Source organism: Amblyomma maculatum, chromosome 9 (genome assembly GCF_055883805.1).
Source record: "Amblyomma maculatum isolate TAMU_Amacu chromosome 9, ASM5588380v1, whole genome shotgun sequence".
NCBI classification, from domain to species: Eukaryota; Metazoa; Arthropoda; class Arachnida; order Ixodida; family Ixodidae; genus Amblyomma; species Amblyomma maculatum.
This window is the reverse complement of record NC_139352.1, coordinates 131,159,575-131,165,505: the sequence shown is the minus strand read 5'-3', so window position 1 is coordinate 131,165,505 and position 5,931 is coordinate 131,159,575. Positions and strand designations below refer to the sequence as shown.

The 5,931-nt window shown below is 46.3% G+C and overlaps 1 pseudogene; it reads left to right on the top strand.

Annotated features, from left to right (window-relative positions):
* Positions 1 to 4,764: 4,764 nt before the first annotated feature.
* LOC146180390 (uncharacterized) lies at positions 4,765 to 5,456 on the top strand (annotated as a pseudogene).
* Positions 5,457 to 5,931: the final 475 nt, after the last annotated feature.

Sequence of the window (5,931 nt, the reverse complement as noted above, 5' to 3'; positions counted from 1 at the left end):
GTCTGCTGCAATGCGCGAATCTCGTTCAGTTCATATTGTCGTATAGCGTTTGACAACTGCTTTTTAAATGTAATACTGTCTAGCACGTATCCCTGGAGCGACAGTATTATCATGCTTATTTACCCTATGCGCCATTATATCAGACTGTAAGCAAAACTGCGCGATTCGCTACACCCAGCTCGCCTTTTGGCGGTGTCTGGATTCATAACACGGGTTATTCGGGGAGTTTTAAAAGTAGACTGCCTCCGTAATGACGCACCATACTTTATCACACACTCCTTCAAAACGCTGGTCAACGTTTAACGACCGGCAACCACTTCTAATGCTCTGCGAAATGAGAAAAATGTTCCGGTAAGTTATGTTTACATGTTTTTCTACGGGTCGCCCTCCCAACTCGCACCCCAACATGTTTCGCGGTATTTTAAATATACTTCGCCTCGGTAATGAGATTTCATATTTTGGCGATCTGTTCTAGGATGTTCATAGTTGCTTTACACCGAATAACGATATCACAGGTGCTCTATCAAATGAGAAAACCACTAAGAAATATTTCGGTTACATGTATTCCTATGGGCGCTAACCCTATTTTTCACCCCCAGTCGGCTGCGACGCCGCGAGCTCCCCCTTTGTTTTTAAAACAGTGTTGGTCTATACGAAGCGAATCCCACCGGGCATCCGATCTAGGCATCCGAGCGCCCTTTTATTTCAAGCTTCCTCGAACGCCGCACCGCACTGAAAACAGAAGAAGACCCAGATGTCTAAGGTTTGTACATCTATAAACGATGGTTAGTACAGCAGGCACCAGCGGCGTTTGAAATTGATTTACAGAATAGCAAAGGCGCATTATCTCTCAGAGGTCTCCACGTACACATGTATCACGCCGTAAGGAAAGGGAGGAATGTAAAACTAGTCACCCTCTCTACTAGAAGCATCATTCACCGCCACATTCACAACAAATGAGTAGCAGAAAACGGTACTCAAGCTTTCGCCTTTCACTACTTTAGTCGCCAAAAAGTCTCGTATTTTTTATGGTATGGGGCACGTTAGCGGACGGCTGTGACTATAAAAGTGGTCGACGGAAGCACACAATGAAAGCACAAATCGGAATCGTACATCACAATCAATTAGGAATGAAATATTGCTCACCTGTTTTCAAAAAACATGTGTTGATTTCTTTGTCTCAGTTTGCGCTGCTCAATTGCGACCGCACATAAATAACCGCAGCACAAATGCTACCACAGCTGAATGGCTCCAAACTTTATAATCCTGGAGCAGGAAGATTATTACGCAGCTTTAGCAGCCTTTACACGTTGGTTGGTTGGTTGGTTCATAGAAAGGGAAAGGCGCAGTATCTGTTACACTTGTCCACAGAGCAAGTGTGACAGATACTGCGCCTTTCCCTTCCTGTGAACCAACCAACCAACCAACGTGTAAAGGCAGCTACAGCTGCGTAATAGCTCGTAAAGGTTTTAGGCAGCGTCGCCAAGACCTCTACATCACATAATATTTGATTGTGCGAAGTCACCAGGCAGGGCTTTACTAATGACACCTGGGAGACACATCTGCGAAGCTCAGACCCAAGAGCCCAAAGAGAAATTGTTCGACTGGCCGAAGATGCCGCCGGAGTCCAAGAACTACCAGCCTGCAACTAAGACGACTGTCTCACCTTCCGGGTCTAACCTCCGAAGAGCGGCATGGTCACTCTGTTGTACAAATAAAAGTTATCTCTCTCTCTCTCTACGCATCGCATCTGTGAAATAAAGGGCTTATCAAGAACATACTTGCGCCATACTTTGCCCAGCACTTGGCTTGCAGTCACTCTGTCTCGGAGTACAATTTACCGATATCGCAACGACCACTTTCACGGATGCAATTTTGTCATTCTATACGTTAGAGCCAGAACAAAGCAGTTTGTTAGTTTTTTTTCAGTTCCGCGTATACCTTACGGATTTGTTCTGGCGTGCAACTCCGCACATAAATTATGTGTCACTAAGCCCTCCTTACGATGCACTGTATCCTGTCCTTGAACGTAGTCGGCACTCTGAAGCTGCCCAGCAATGGGCAATAAGAGATCGTCGTTATGAATCGAGTGAAACTCACCAACATCGCCCTTCTTTCTCTTGCGACACGTGCACGAAATAAGATGACCACGTTATTCAACCAGCTCGGCTTGTGCCATCGACAAGCATGCTTCTTAGGTATCGTGCTGTTGATTGCCATTCTTGCTTTTCTTTTCTGCCGTCGGAGCCTGCTAGCGGCACTATCGGCTTCAACGGTGCTTCACTGCCTCGTCTCACGACACGCGCTGGGATAGGCTGCGCCAAGGTCAGGCGCTGATTAGAAATATTGAATTAAGAGATGGTTACCAGCACGTGCACTTTGTCTGCCTTGCACTCCATTCGAATGTGTAGCCGACTAAGTCTCCGTCTATCTACAAGGCTAAACAAGAATTATATTATTTGTTTTAATCTCGATTTGAGAGGGAACTATATTATTGCTGATTTGGAGCCTTTAGCACGAAGGACGTCTCTTTTTTTTTAATTTTCTTAATCGACAATATAGTACGACTTACCAAACATTAAACAGACACACTTAAATTCTTGTTCAGTTCCCTTTCTCCGCATTACTAAATTGTACAATGACATCATAAAATTAGGAAAGTTCACCAACATTTAAGTAACCTGTTCAATACTGTCAAATATAAAAACGCACGTATGATGCACAAGAAGTGCTATAAAAGCCAATTTAGTAGGCTGCAATGCATAAAACCCAAAAAACGAGCGCACTTTTAACTTTCTAAATGTAGAATGATTCTGGACAATACTGAATAAAAACAGACTTACATTCGATGGGGACGGCTCTTCCGGCTGCAATATCAAAAGCAGAAATGTGACTAGGTAATTTTCAATACTTGCCTAACCTGCAAAATTTATCACCTACTTCTGTCCACCCTGCCCTGAATCCCACCAATACTAGACTGCACAGACATATCTAAAAATTTGTAGAATATAATTTTTGCAAACGGTTAAAAAGTGTCTCGTTTGCACATTGCAGATTGGTAAACCTCCATGTGGCAGCAGATTTCTCAACTGTAGGTTCGAAATTTTGGCGACTATTTGGGACAAAAATACGGGTGCAGTCAAGCGAATTCGCTGCCAAGCGTACACCTTAGCTGGTCACTTCAGAGACTAAATAATGAGAGCGAACGAAATCAGCGACATATCCACCTCGGAATATAAGCTTTTAACTTTTTACGACATTTTTACAGAAACTAGTTAGCGAATAACCATTGTAAAGTGTTGCTCTAGATACCGTGCATCTTACCGTTGGACACAGCATAAGCATGCTTGTAAAGCTCAAGGTTAGCATGAGACAGTGGCCCAAACTGACGATATATCATTCTCAAACGGATTTTTCGGCAATTGACGCTCCCAGGCGACAAGGGAAGCACGTCTGTCTACGCGGAAATCGTAAACACAAGCGTACCAAATTAAAATCCAGCAAGGAAATAATACACGATGAAAACATTGATCGAAAATTTCGGCCGCTTAGTTTCAATGTAATCTTTCTGTACTGAATCATGGAAGCGTTTGTATTTGTCATTTTTTAAATACAGATAAGGGCTCTAAAAGAGGTTTTTTGTTTTGTATGCTTAATTTTGTGAGCTTAAACTTGCTCAAAGCATCGTGTATGAAAATAGTGTTGCTGCTAACTATGCTGAAGAAAATACTAGATTTTTTAACTGAAAATGCCTTTAGCATTTTATTGCTAGCTAGCATTATTGCTTCGTTTGATTTCTGTTTTAAACATGCTTTGTTCCATTTTTTTAGGCGTACGCTAACCGTGGTCGCCGTGGTCTTGATAACGGACGCGTCTTGCACATTAACATTCGAATAAGCGTAAAACGCATTTATTGCCCAATTACAACCCGACATCTGCAGGTCAAAGTGGGGCCTGCTCTTGCTTCATGCTGGAACACTTATTACTAGTCATAGGCAGAAAAGGCTATCTCTTGAAAGAGATGGAACACTGTTCGCTCTTTCAAGAGATAGCCTTTTCTGCCTATGACTAGTAATAAGTGTTCCAGCATGAAGTTAAAACCCTTCAGCGTGCTTTATTGAGTATGGGATTAAATCCGCTGCATCAAACGTATGCAATGCATCGCAGAAAGTGGCGATGGAAAGTTCCATCACATTCCACTCGACGAGACCGACTGCGCAATCTCGGCCACCGCGCTGTGCCTCCTCGCCCTCATCGACATGGGCTGACTCACGCGTGCATCCCTCCGCACGGACCTAGCCCTCCTCCTCACTAAAAGGCCGCGCGTGCTCACGGTGGCTTTCGACTAGCTTCCAGATCTTTCCAGAAAGCCGACGGGGTAGGCATAGGTTTGGCAGCGCTAAACTGTTTCCGCTCCTTCTCCGCGTTTGGAAATTTCTGCGCTGGCTATTAAAGAGCGCGCCGCGCAGCCATCGGCGGTTCTTGTTTTGACGCTGGTCGTCGACGAAGGTAGCATAGCAGGCAGGCCCCGACTGAGAAGTCGTAAAAATGAGCTATGCGCTCATTTTGAAGTTAAGGCCCGAATATAGTCCGAAGCAACGCACACGCGCGCGTGCGCTCGCACACGTTGCGTTACGTTGAAGAAAATACTCCGTCGATAGTTCCGCGAGCGCCCAGACGAGCCCGGCGTAGAGATGGCTTCTATTCCATTTGAGCATCGGCGCCGCCGACCGCGTCGACCCACAATGCATCGCACAGAGAAAGATGGCGGACGGCCGCATATACAACGTGAGTGGCGCGAGCGGCACAAACATTGAACTCGCTTCGGACAGCTTGGTGGAGAGGTTTATCGAAGCCACCGGCTGACTTTTTGCGCCGGGAATTCCCGCCTGGGCGGCAGCTATATGTCCCTTGAACCACGTGTGAGCGTCCCGTGAGTGCGATGCAAACTGGCAACCCCCACCTGCAGCCTGCCTCCGACGAGTCGGTGCGGCGGTGGCTGGCACCGTTCCGTCCGTCCGTGTTTACCTTGTTTTGGTTGCGGTGTTTTCGTTTGGAATAAGCCTAGTGCACAGAGAATACAGCGTCCAAGTTTTGGTGCGATGCAGTGCAATCACTGGATACCAAGTAGCAGTGCGCGGTACGTCGAATTAGAGCGGACACGCGAAGAAATGTGCGAAGCAGTGATCGGTGCGTTAGCACGGAGAGTGGGCGCTTGAAAACTGTGTGCGAAGTGCACGTGCGAAACGAAGAAGTGTATTTGTAATCGAGTGGTTAATTGTTAATATAGCCATTGTTCTTTTTCGTGTTTTATTTGTGTGTCCAGTTTTTTTTTCACACCTTTTTTTCGTTCTATTGCTAACACTAGTGTGTACCACACGAAGCGATTCGACTTCAGAGAACTGCAGTGCAATTAGAACTCGTGTGAACAGATAAGGCGGAGCTGTGGTCTTTAATAGGTGAGCTGTTCCCAGCTGCTGTGGTCAGTTTCAATTGTATGCTTGCCGGTCGAAGCGAGTTTCCCCACTTGCTGCACGCACCACTACCTGTAGTGCACTTTCAAACTACCTGTAGTTTGAAAGTACTATAAGTTATGGAAGAAGCTCCGAGATTACTTTACCCGCGAATGGTTGAGGCTGCGAATGGGATGCAGACGGCCCGCGGGTCGGCGATCTTTCATCGTGTTGTGGGTGCCACTGACGACAGCGTCCAAGCGGCAAGCTAACCAGGCGGACCGCCGGGAAACCCCGGCATGGGCGACGGCGCCAAGCAGAGCGAAAACGGGCGCTATTACCTGATGTATAAATAAACAGTTTTGCTTGTTATACCGGCTACGTCTATCACTTGGTGGCAGCGGCGGGATAACCAATGCAGCGTGACACCCAGAAGGAAAGCGAGCCCAACGTAAGCGGCCGCAGCGTCATGCCAGAC